This window comes from Acyrthosiphon pisum, chromosome A1 (assembly GCF_005508785.2).
Source record: "Acyrthosiphon pisum isolate AL4f chromosome A1, pea_aphid_22Mar2018_4r6ur, whole genome shotgun sequence".
Lineage (NCBI taxonomy): Eukaryota > Metazoa > Arthropoda > Insecta > Hemiptera > Aphididae > Acyrthosiphon > Acyrthosiphon pisum.
The window spans coordinates 108995613-109009510 of record NC_042494.1 but is presented as its reverse complement, the minus strand read 5'-3'; positions in this window follow the sequence as shown (position 1 = coordinate 109009510).

Sequence of the window (13898 nt, the reverse complement as noted above, 5' to 3'; positions counted from 1 at the left end):
ATCGTCATTCAATATTTGAATAAATAATGTATTTATTTTTGAAAGCTGTAATAAACCCTACTCATACAATTAATTATTTACTAAACAAATATATAATATACATTTACATGCGTATGTATGTAATATAATATCACTTATCTTATGTAGGTAGAAACTAGAATATAAATGAATACAATTCGTAATTATGTCGGTACAACATGGGGTATCTACATATGATGTCCTTATATGAAGAAATTGTTAATATTGTTTACTTCGGTGATCATATAGGTAGATCGAACGTATATACTATCGCATATAGTATAGGGTGTAACACTTCAGTAATATATGTAAATTGCTTATACCAAGGTAGTAACTGCTGATGAATTTGTATTTTCATTTAATTTTCTCAGTTGACTGCCTAAAGAAAATGGGTTGATGGTTAAGCGATTTTCTTGCAATATAGATTTACTTTACCGTGAAAAAATTCAATTTTTTTAAAATATGCTTTTTTCTACACTTATAACATATATCTGAATAATAATTAATTATCACTTAATGTCACTATCTAGAAAAAATAAATCGTTTCATAAATCAAAATTTACATATACCTATTATATATTGTAGTACCTATATGTCCTACACGGTTTAGGTATAAATCGGTAAGTGCCTAATACATATAATATAATGCACATCATGAGTTATGACTAACACGTGCGTTTCATCATGTTGTTTCACGTGTAAATCAAACTTGAAACCGGTAATATTATGTATATTATGTAGGTCTCGGCTGCCTCTCATTTGCATTATTATCTATTTTTTTCCCACGTATAAAAATTACTTAATTAATAAATAGGTAGGTATATGAAATATAATTTATACTAGTTTCATGAAATCAATGTGATTATACTTCGGGTGACCATCATATTACCATATTAATAATATCATATTGGTATATACCGACACTTAAATTATAGGTTTTTGTTGCTACAGTAGGTACTTATTCGTAATATCCTATACAAAATTGTGATAACATCGAACTAATAATATTTGCTTGAGTTGGAACAACATAATATTCATCATGCAGTGGTGAGGTACAGCCTACGATATGGAAGTTGATAGATAAAATGCGTAGATAAATAAATGTTAATGCGGCACAGATAGAATTGGACGATTTTTGAGAAAATCTAAAACAAAAAGAAAATGGGTTGAAGATTAACAGTTTTTTTTACAAAATATCTGACATTGCAGTATAAGAAAAAAAAAGTAAGGTTAATTGTATACCTAATAGTAGCAATGCTAGATGTGATGTAACAATAATAATAATGTAAATGTATAATTAGTAATAGTTATGACTTATATGAGTAAAATATATTTTGTTTTAAATAATTGTACCTATAAGGCTGTAATAACAACCTGGGTACGAAATAATAATAACAGCAATATATTATTTGTTTTCTCTGACTTGAATTGGGTTGTTTCATCGAAATTTTTTCCTTAGCCTTCCCATCTATGTAGCTTTTACCACCATTTATAATAGTTTTGTATAAAAAATTATGCTATAATTGTACTTACTGATTATAATTTTTAGGTATGTTTATTCAATTTTAACTATTGACTTTGTCATTCAAAATGTATAGGTTGGTATATTAGTAAATTAATTTTATTTATTATTCATTCAAAGCAAAAACAACAATAACCTAATTATCATTTTATTTTAAATTAATTCGCAAATGAAAAAACTCGCAATGCTGTATTTCGGATGTATGATATAAGCGCTAAAGGTGCAAAAATGACATATCATATGCGCCAAAATTTATATTTTATATAGGTAAGTAGTTATTTAAAAATGTCGATCTTATAAAAAATGTTCAATAATAAATCTATTAACCATGGCACACTGCAGGTACTTAGGATTTTGGACCTTTCGTACGATACGGTTTTGGCTCTTTCGTACGATACGACTTATTTTTTTTCTTATCGCATGTTGGCACTTATGTCTTCCACCGTGTATTTCTAGATTTCCAGTGTACTTCGTCATTCAGTAGGTTACTTTAATGGATGATTTTAATTATAATACAATGATAAATCATTGTATTACCCATTACAAAATAAACAGGTATGTATCCTCAAAAATAGTTCTGAACGGAGAAGGTCAGTGAGCTTATATTTCTAAGGATATTTTGTACTTTAAATTTTTCTATTGTATGTACCTAATGGCTAATATTGCAGGGTGCACTAATTGTTACAAAAAAAAAATTACATTCCCTCAAGTCCTGTCCGTAATAGTGGTCGTTATTTAGGTCGGTGGTAACTGACAAACCGGGGGCGGATTCTTGATGTACAGATGGCACGGACCTTGTAATAAATAATATTTTTTAAAATTACATTTCATAAATATACGACTACAATATTATATGTACTTACTACTATTTAGGCACCTACTTTAAAATCGACTAAACCAAAGAAAATCGATCATTGTGTTATATACTTGGGCAGATAATCAATTTAGTCAATATAGATAGTCAATACTTAATTATTACCTACATAAAATAATAATTTTTTTTAACTACGATCTACGGCCAGTCACCAGATCTAGCTGCTATGCAACGTAGATTTAAGATAAGGTTTTAGAACTTTAATAACAACGATCGTTGATCGCTTATTTTAGACCATGGTTGTATTATCGTAGTATTTAGTACCTATACATAAATAATATTATACCACAGAGGAAGAAAATAGTCGGTCGAATAACTATACTGATAGTAACTATAGACATAACTATAACACTGTTATATTATTATCATGATACTTTATTTAATGTCAATTACACTAATATTGCCATATTATCAATAAGTTTGATATTCGTGTGAAAAATAGAAAAGTTCAACTTTCCTTAATTTTTTTTGTGCTTTTAGTTTTTACTAATATTAGTTTGGTAATTAATTAAAATAAAACCTTGACTGTATTATTACGGATGTGCAATGATAATAACGAAAGAAAAATTAAATGTGCGATATTAAATAGTATTATTTTTATGATCAAAAAATTATATGAAATCGATTATAATATGTTTAAATAGAATTCATATTATATATTATAGATGCATTAAAATTTTCATTTCCGTAAGTATTTTAATTGGATTATAATATACTATCGCGAATTGTTAAACTTTGTTAATTATTTAAACAATTAATTGGTGTCTATACTGATTCATATTTCTCGGAACGAATTTTGATTGCAATATATTATTATGAATTATGATAATAAAATATTTTGTTTTTATATATATACGCATAAAAAACGTGTACCTAAAATATAGTATATTATACAAGCACAATTATCTCATTTTAAATTATTTTGATAATGTGTAAATGATTACATTGCATGATACATTTATACTACAAGTACTATGCCTACCTGAATACAAGTGACTAAGTAAGCAATAATTTTTTTCTTGTGTAAAAACATTTCATTATGATTTAACGATTGATAAGGAACATACTTATAAAACAATATAAAATAGTATGAAACATTAATATTGACATATTTTCCTGATAATGTATTTATTGTCTAGTAATGTTTGGACATCCGAAAAATTACTAAGCTTATAAGATAAATAACGACTAATGAAAACAAAACTGATTATTTACTCGTCATGTTACTACAATAATCGCATTGCTACGTACTCATACGGTCTACAATCTACAATAGTTATGTTATAAGTTGGATCCGACGTACCAAATTTAATCGAAACAGGTAGAAGAAATGGTTCGAACTTCACTTTCTAATCTTAATGACAAAATCAAAATGACAAAATTGAATAAGATTAGGTAGCTATATAATCGTATAATCTTCTCTTTAAGTGAACTGAAGAATAAAATATAAAATTAAATAAATTGTGACGTTTTACAATTAGGTAACTACAAGTTCCTAACTTATTTAAACTTTTACGAGTAGTTATTACATCACTAGCCTACCTATATCTAGTTATATCACTTATAAGTTATGTATTTCAGTATGTGCAAATTAGCTCAGAAACTTGCGAACGCAGTTCCTCGGCTATGCGCGTAAAATAATGACATAGGTATTATGATACCTACTATACTTTATGTTATAAAATAATAAAATAGATTTAATAATTCATTTATATTTAAAAAATATCTGCATATTTCCATTAAAAGAATTATAGATACCTATATATTGATTTAATGGTAGTTTACTTGGGAGTTCGGAGGTTGAACATCTTTATGTTTCACTTTGTCCGGTAAAATACTATATAGCCTACCTAAATTCCACAACATTTCCAACTATACTGCAATTTTGCCTAAAAAGGAAGTTAAATATTATTTATTAGATATGTAAGTATGTTTGACTAAAAGTTCTAAGCTTATATTTGTTCATAATTTATATAATTATATTTTGTCATGTGTCGTCAAGTTTCATTTTAATTAAAACTGTAACACAATCTCCATTTATTAATTTTGTTTTGTCTAGTGTATCTACTATCTACATACAATTTCAATAATTAAATGTTTCGTTACCATGTTTTTCAACAATTTTTATTTCGTCCAATATATAAATGGAAACAAATTAATTTCATATTACAAGAACAAAATATGAAGTAATTACACTTGGTTAGGTTCACAATGGACAAACAGTTAACCTTTACTCACAGGTTACTGTCTGGTCTCGGAGAAAATCCTACTTAGAGACTATAGTATTACTTATCAAGCGATTATTATTACTATTAGGACTCGGATTTCGATGCGTTTGCGTCTTTATTCTGGAATGCTTGAAACGATGCTTTTCAAGATACAAATGTGTTTACAGTAAACACTATGCTCACAACGAATTAGTTGGGTCATTTTTTGCATTTTCAAATGATGTTAGGGCATTACTTTTTCTAGTAATATATTAAGAAAAAAATATATATATATAAATAAACATCATATTGTACTAAAACAACATAAGGTACTCTGATTTTTAAATAAAAAAATTCACAAATGTATCTTGATTTCCAAAGAAATTTTTAAGTCATAAATGTAATTTTTTATAGGCATTTTTCGATACTTCTAAGATCATTTAAATCCGAGCCCTAATTATTATATCTTACACAATAATGATACCTATACAATACCTATATCACACGATGGCCGACAATCGACTACAATCGCTTTTTCCGTGCAATAAATAGGCCAAGTTATCGGGTTGTCTGTAACTACAACAGTCAATCGCTGAATTTATGCGGTCCACAATAGTTAAAAAACCGTACGTAAAATATTCACGACGTATATACGTATTTAACGCATATTAAACGTGAGGGAAAAAATGTCTGTTACTACTAAAAATAGTCAGGGAGAGAAAACTAATATGTCATTTTAACAGACATCGTCAATATTCGAGCGAATATTACATTTTCCACCTAGTTAGGTACAAGGTAATCATCGTACACAGGCTACAACTATTTACTGCGTGTGAACGTTTATCATAATAATATTATTCCGCTGAACGCGTTTATATTTTTATATACGGTGGGCAATGAGAACTATTATTTCCGGAATGCACGGTTCGGTTTTTTGTTATCGACGGTTTTTTGGAATTTGCTTTTTGATATTCCCGCAGGACACTACATAATAATATTATGATAATTATTGTTGCTATACAGAATGTATAATAATTTATTATGTTTGTTCCCGCTGCTTCCCACACATACGCAGACGTTGAATAATCTTATATTATTATTGAGTTTGGGAAAATATTTGACTCTGAAATGTGTTTTACGTTGTATAATAAGCCGACAGATAAGAGTATAAGACCACGTGTCGTGCGTAAAAAGAAATAAAATACACACTCACACAAAGAAAAGGGTCATGCCACATGCGAGTCGTTCTGGCGCAGTAGAATATTATGATAATGCGAGTAACTAATGGATTCGAGATGAAAAATCTGGTAAAACCTATTAAGTTAATGCGCAGTTGTAGTCACTATAAATGCCTTGTCGAATCATCTACCCGCGCCCATGAAAATATATTATTTTTTTTTTCCCATTTCCTCTTTCTCGGTCGCTCCCCATCGCCATTACATAATATATCATTAAATATCACCGTCTCCATCACGATGCATATCTCTCTCTCTCACTCTCTCTCGCTCTTTCTTGCTCTCTTACTCTCTCTCCCTCCGCGTAGGCTCTCTCCGTACCTGTTGCAGCTGCATAATTGTATATAGGCATGATGGTAGTTAAGTAAATCATTCTTCCTCTACATGAACGCTCACGCACACACAGCCCACAGCCCACAGGTGCTTCTGACCGGTGGCGGGCGGTAAAGTGCGGTCCGTCCAAATGGAGGCGGGGCACCAACCGGAGCCCGCAGGCGTATCGAAGATCCCATCAGCTGCCTCTCCCGAACGATACTGCGTCCGCCGCCGACTTGTTCGGCTGGGTCACCCGCCGCCCCGCCGCGCCTGAGCCCCAACAACCCTATTCACCAGAACCATGGCCGCACCTGGTTACTCCGCATGCAACATGTCATTATTGTTGCTATACGGCCAATGATCATATTTTATTCATCCCCCTTTTTTTTCGGGTATTAGTTTTTTTTTTTTATAATCGTTTTCTCCTTGCCGACCGACAGTTGAAATATTTTTAATTTATTACTATTATACGTGATATTATTGAATTCCCACGACGTGTTCAAAATATGCGCATTGGCTTTACAATTTTTATTACTTTCTATAATACTACAGCACTATACCTATATGTATAAATGTATAATATAATGTAGGTACATTGCCTGCATTGTCAAACGTTTTTAAAAAAGTAAGCCGCGTCGCAATGCCTGAATGCCCTGCAGGGCGCGCGTTATTTCAATGGACGTCGCTTATATTACAATATAGTACTATAAAGTATATATTATAGTATAATACATTATATTTTCAAAGAATAATAGGTACAACTGCTCCTAAACACCAGGTGAAGAATAATATATGATGTTCTAAAGAAGAATATTATTGTAGCCTGTAGGTACATTTTCAAATAATGCTTTAAATCGTAACAATATAATGAAATTATATTATAATCTCTAAATGGAGAGGGCATGTTAGGGAAACAACAATTCCCGTTGAAATTCGTGTGCAGTGCGCATTATGCCCTTGCGTGATAAATATACCAAAATTATTACTATTTTTTTTAAATAGACGTGACGGTAAATACAGACCTGTAAAGTATTTAAGTAAAAGTATTCAAATACTTTTTTAAGTATTGAATAACTTTTTAAGTACTTTCAGCATGAAGTATTTTGAATAGTATTTAAAATACTTTTTGGTATTGAATACTTTGGTTTTATATATCGAACATTTTATTTTTATTCGAAATAATTGGTTGGAAAAATATTATTGTCAACTACAATAATAGAATAATAGTTTTATTTAGTATTCTGTATTTCTGTGTTAGCTGAAGCCTGAAAGTTTGTGAAAACAGATTTCTGAAAAGAGTTATTGAATAACAATATATTCCCTTTAAACTATTAGCTAACTATTAAACAACCTACTACCTATGTGTTTTATATTACGATAGTTAGAAATCCACTTTAAAAACCAAAAGTATTTGAAAAGTAATCCAAATGGCAAATACTTTTTCAGAGTATTTGAGTAGTATCTTAAATACTTAAAAAAAATGTATTTGAGTATTTACTCAAGTACTTTTTAAAAGTATTCTTTACAGGACTGGGTATAATAAAATATTATAATTTATAATACTGGTTGTTGGTTAGTTACATTTTCAAAAATATTTTACGCAGATAAGTACATATTATTTCGTATTTTTATATTTTTTATTTACAGACATAATATTGACAATAATCATTATTCTGCGGGAAAATTAATGTTAAATTTGTTGTAAATCGTAATAAATTAGATAAAATAGGTAAGCGATGTTTAATATCGCCATATAATATGTTATAGAAACTATTATTCAATAGTTCTAGTGACTGGTTGATCTAGTTTGTTTATTTGTTTTTCAATTTAGTACTTTTCTTTTTTATATGACATACATTTTAAAAATGTATGTTGAATAAAATCAATTTGTTAAATATTTCATGTTTTTTAATACTTATTTTGGAAAAAAATAAAAACATTCATTATTACATATTTTGACCTTTTAATTACCTATATACATAAAAAGCTGCGCCCCTTATGCCCCTATTAAATATTAATAACTATATATTGCTTAGTTTTATAATAGTTGTGTGTTAAATATTCATGATTATAGCCTAATACAGCCTCTTAATTAATTATTTACTTAAAACGTTTTCTATAAAAGAATGTTTGGTTTAACTTTAATAAATACGTTACAATATTACATCAACCCGTATCGGCTGTGTGAGAATATAGATAATCGTGATAATATTATTTAGTGGATATCGATATTTTATCAGTTAAATAATAATGAATATTGCAGTTATAACTATAGGTAATAACTAAAAAATATTGTGTAGGTGTCTATAATCACTTCAATAAACATTATTAAAACAAAATGTTAAATTATCATCATTTTTTTCGAAAAAAATCAACAAGACACGATATAAAATGATCTAAAACAAATTAAACACTGTCATAACGAGTTTCGAATTTCGGATGGAGGCGCGTGGTACGCCCGTATAGCCAGTGGCGTACGCAGTTGCAGGGTTCTGGGGGTCTGACTCCTTGAAATTTATTTTTTCTACAAAAAAAAAACTTATTTACCACCATTTTAATACACAGAGTAGATTGATTTTTGTTTATTTTGAATAGATATAAAATAAATTGTTAAATATGACAAAGCCGCAGTGGTGCATTTAGATGAGGGTGAAAGGGACAAATGCCCCAAGCAGCAAATTTTTGGGGGTGGCAAAAAATGATAACTTTTGCTAATGATGTGGTATTTATGATTTTTTAATTTTTAACATGTTTGGTATTGTTATTATATGTATAATACGCATACCTAAAACGTATTTTCAAAAATACTGTTAAGCATCTATATTAGAAATTAAAAAAATATACGATATCTAGGTAAAAGGTACTTATATTATATTATATATATTATACAACAAAATGTAATATTTTCGTTCGATGTTCATTATGATTAGTTAATAACTAATCATTTTTAGATAAAAGTTAACTTTTATCTGTAGGACCTCGAGTTTGGCGATCGGATCCGGTAGGCATAGCGAGCAAGTAGCGACTACAACTGTCTACTTGTCATACTTTGTTAGTGTATACTATATTATTATGTGCTGTTCTTAATTTGTTAAAATACGAAAGATCTTAATAAAAAAAATAAAAATTTATTCAAGGCGCTGGTGCGTGGCGGCGAACCACAACCTTATGTGCATGCGTAATAACAGAAAATTGCCTACTTCTGCAAAAGGATATAACTTCCAAAATAATGATTTACGCAAACTTTTTTTATTTTTCCCCCATCATTCTTAACTCGTTGAAATACATATTTCAAAAACAAAAAAAAACAGAAAAACGCATGGAACTAAAGTGAATTTGTTCCTTTATTTAAAATACAAGTAATGTTTTATAATTTTATATAGGTAGATATTTATAATTTTTATTTTTAACACTGGACATCATCCTTCCTCCTGCCGACCAAAAACAGAGGTGGAATTTTATGAGTGCCCCGATGGGTATAATTTCTATGTACGGTCTTACAAAGACGTCGATAATCATAGTTTCAGTTTTTTTTTTTTTGGCTGATTTAGAACATTTCGAAACGTCTGCCATAATCGTCATATGGTGTATCATCTTGTACTATCGTTTATTATCACGTTTATTATGGCCCGAAGATACTCTATAGATGACCAGATTATACACTCTAAATGTAGACTAAATTTGAGACTAACTATAATTTGTTATAACTTATAACCAATTATATAAAAACTGTTTAGAAAAAAATAATGTAAACTCAGGTTAAATCCTAACTGAACTAAAATCCTGCGAATGCTATTGCCTATTGCGTACAGCTAATAACAATGACCGACATATATATAATATAAAAATATATCTAAATTTAATGAAGTACAATAATTTATATAAAACTTTCAATGGTGTTCATTTAAGAGGACGCTACCCGTGCGTTTGTTGTTATACAAACGTACGACATTCGTTTACTAGTTTTAATAGTGTGCCTGTTGTGCAGTTAGTTTTGATATAAGAGTGAACTGGCCTATTATAGACATTTTAGGTAAGAAAATTATCTGTGCTTAAGAGTCGGGCGATGTTTCCGATATTTTAATTTTCAAAATATTTTCGAAATATCACAAATTAAAATGCTCATATCTCGCTTGAAAATGAAAATATTGAATAAAAGCCGGCTTTTAAGCACAGACACAAGCGTCCTCTTAATTTACAGGTATTCAATAATCATAAATATATCAAGATCCACCTAAATCGGCTAAATCTAGCAATAGAGAAACTGGGTCAGCGAAACTTATAAATCTTATTAAAACGAATAAATTATTATGGTAAATATTCTTGTAAACTTTTTTGTTGTTCTTGGGAGGGTAGTAAATTACTAAATTTTTAACTATTTAGTTTTTACCACAACTGAAAAAAATTATGTTTTATTTGTATTTTGAAATTGCATAATAGTACCTTATAATAGCATGCACACCCGCGTGCGTGTTGTTTGCATCCGTCTAATCTTACATACACACGACTGGCCTGAGAATTAAAATATATTAAAAAACCAACGAGAGAGCACAGATAATATATTAATATGTTCTTATAGTACTTACTTATGATACCTTTTACACTGTTATAACTTATAACATACCGATTATTATGTCTTGACCAATAGTGTGACATAAAATTGTACGTTCGTATGAAATAAAATCTGTATACCAATTACTTATTATTATAGTGGTACCTACCTATATTACCTACATGGCTACATATCAATATCTGAGCACCCATATATATTAAATTAAAATATATTACATATTTTGTTTATAATATTGTTTGCACGATTAAAATATTTTGTAAGAATTTAGTAAATATTGGAATGGGAGAATGTAAACTCGGCCCGTTAATATATAATATAATATAATATTAAATATATAAAAATTATATCAGGTAATCAAAAGGCCAATAATTGTAAATTTACTCTGTTCATTTCTGCCGATAAAATTACGTATTGTACAAACATGACCTTATTTAACATACACGCAACAATAAATTGTTTCTTATTGTATTCAAAGTTGAATGCTTCATGAAGCAGGAAACCACGCTTAAAAATACGAAATTAGTGAAATATAAGTTGATGAATATAGCATTACAAATTTACACTATTACCTCCGGTAGGTATAGGTATAAAATAAACTACATGGCGAGCTTACTTTTTAAAAATTAATAATTAAAAAATATATTTTGAAAAAAACGAATTATTCAATTATACAATATTGTATAATATTACTATGTACCTACGTTAGCGACTTCACGTGTACAGTGTACAAATTTTATACAATGTATCGACAATTCGGGTGATTGTAAATTGCGATCACAGTGAACCTAGTAAAAATATAAAATAATAAGTTGCGCTGGCATTTTTCGATTTATAAAATGGGTGTTATAGTAAATTGCGCTATAGTATCTATATAAAGGGACCACCTGAATTCATCGATATCTATATTGAACACTGTTGTACATTTATTGGTGTAAACAATTTATTTTATATTATTATTTATCCTATACATTATTGAACTAACAATTTTTTTTTTAACAACGGAATATAGGTATATTAAGTATATTTTAGATTCTGTGCGAAACGATGAATGTATTGATTTTACAATGATGTGTGTTTTTTTTTAATTTTTTTTTTTTGTGTCTGTCATCACCTTTTAGGATAGTAAAAATGCTTAGATTTTCTTCAACAGTATCTTTACTGATAGGAAAGTGAATATAGTTGGTACTTTGGGGGGTTAAAGTAAAAATAAAGTCCCAATAATTTTCAAAAGTGCCGTGAAAAAGAAAAATTAAGGAAAAATGGGAATTTTTACGCAAAATTTGTTTTCGAGAAAATTGATTTTGGTTTTTGGTGCAACACTTAAACAAATGACCGTAGGTACATGAAATTTTGACTGAATGTTTATATTAGCATTTTCTATACACCATAACATTTTCCAAATATTTTGACTTATTTTTAGCTCCTTACGGACATTTTCAGTTTCTATTTTTTTTAGTTTTGATTTCTATAAATATCAAACAATTTTATTTATTGGTTAAAAAAGCTTGACCATTTAATAGAAGGCTCCTATAGTATATTGTTTCAAAGACAGATGAAAAAAAATATATACATGAGATTCCTCATAAGTTTATCTACCTATATCAAAAAAAAAAAAAGGTGGGTAAGTGGATGTCATTCTGCTTTACAGTAGGTTACAAGTGGGTCACTGTATAATGGATAGTATTAAATTTGAATTCAATGATATAATATCACTGTATAAGAAAAACGATTCTGAGCGGAGACGGTTTGTCAGTCTAGATATTAGACATACCTATTGTATATATACCAATTGTCATGTATCTACAGTCATTCGTTTTAAAGTTACACCAAAAACCAAAATCGATTTTCTCGAAAACAGATTTTGCGTAAAAATGCACGTTTTTCCTTAATTTTTCTTTTGTTTTCACGGCGCTTTTGAAAACTATTGGAAACATTTTACATTTGACCCCCAAAGTACCAACTAGATTCACTTTCTTATCAGAAAAGGTACTGTTGAAGAAAATCCAAGCACTTTTACTGTCTAAAAGGTGATGACAGACACAAAAAAAAAATTTAAAAAAAAAAACACACATCATTGTAAAATCAATGATAAAATCAATGATTTTCTCATCTCATGTAACGATTTCCTTATTTTATTGTAATTAAAAAACGAATGACTGTTTATATTAGCATTTTGTATACACCATACGATTTTGAAAATAATTTGACCCTTTTTGAGATTTGTCCGTAAAGGACCATTTAAAATTTTATTTTTCTATAAATACCAATAAAATTGTATTTGTTAGGCCAAAAATTGTGAAAATTTAATGCAAGGCTTCTGATATATTGTTACAATAGCAGTTAAAAAATATTAATAATACATAGGCACAATTTTTTTTTTATAAGCATTTAAGGATTGAAAATTTAAAACAAGGTTCCACGTAAATATATAGGTTATATATATAAATTACTTTATTCACAATAATATCGTCAAATATACTTGGTAATATCATAGGCTGACTGACCGTTTTCGCTCAGAATGGTTTTTCTTGTACAATGATAGAACAGATTTAACAACGTTTTATTCTAATTTTCCGATATTGAAATCGCGGGTCTACATGGCATGTTTGGTGTTAGGTCTGTGTTAGTGTGTTTATGTGTAAGTGTGATAAGAATCTCGCTGTTTAAATTACATCATCAGGTGCTGCAACAATCGATAATGTAATATTATTATTTTGAGGTCATAGTTTTTATAACTGATTTACGTCACGTGATTTTCGGGATATGGTCAGTGATGGTCCCATCACAACATGCACAGAATCTCAACCATATATCATATTATCTCAGTATGCATATAATATTATTATAATAGATTATTATAAATGCCCCAATAATATTTTTTCTCGGAACTTGATATCTGTTCGTGCGTGACTGTCCATTTCAATTGCAATAGCCTGGGATGAACGCGTTATTTTCGTCGGCGCCCGGCGAGCGTTAAAATATTATTTGTGCATTGGAAAAAAATGTCTTCCGGTTTTCTCCCATATTCGTAATAAATGTATTATTACACAAGCGAAGCGCGAGTCCTTGAAAATTGAAATCTTCCGTTTAATAATTAGAATACTGTACCTATATAATATGTAATAATATTATAGACATATTATATAGGTACCTT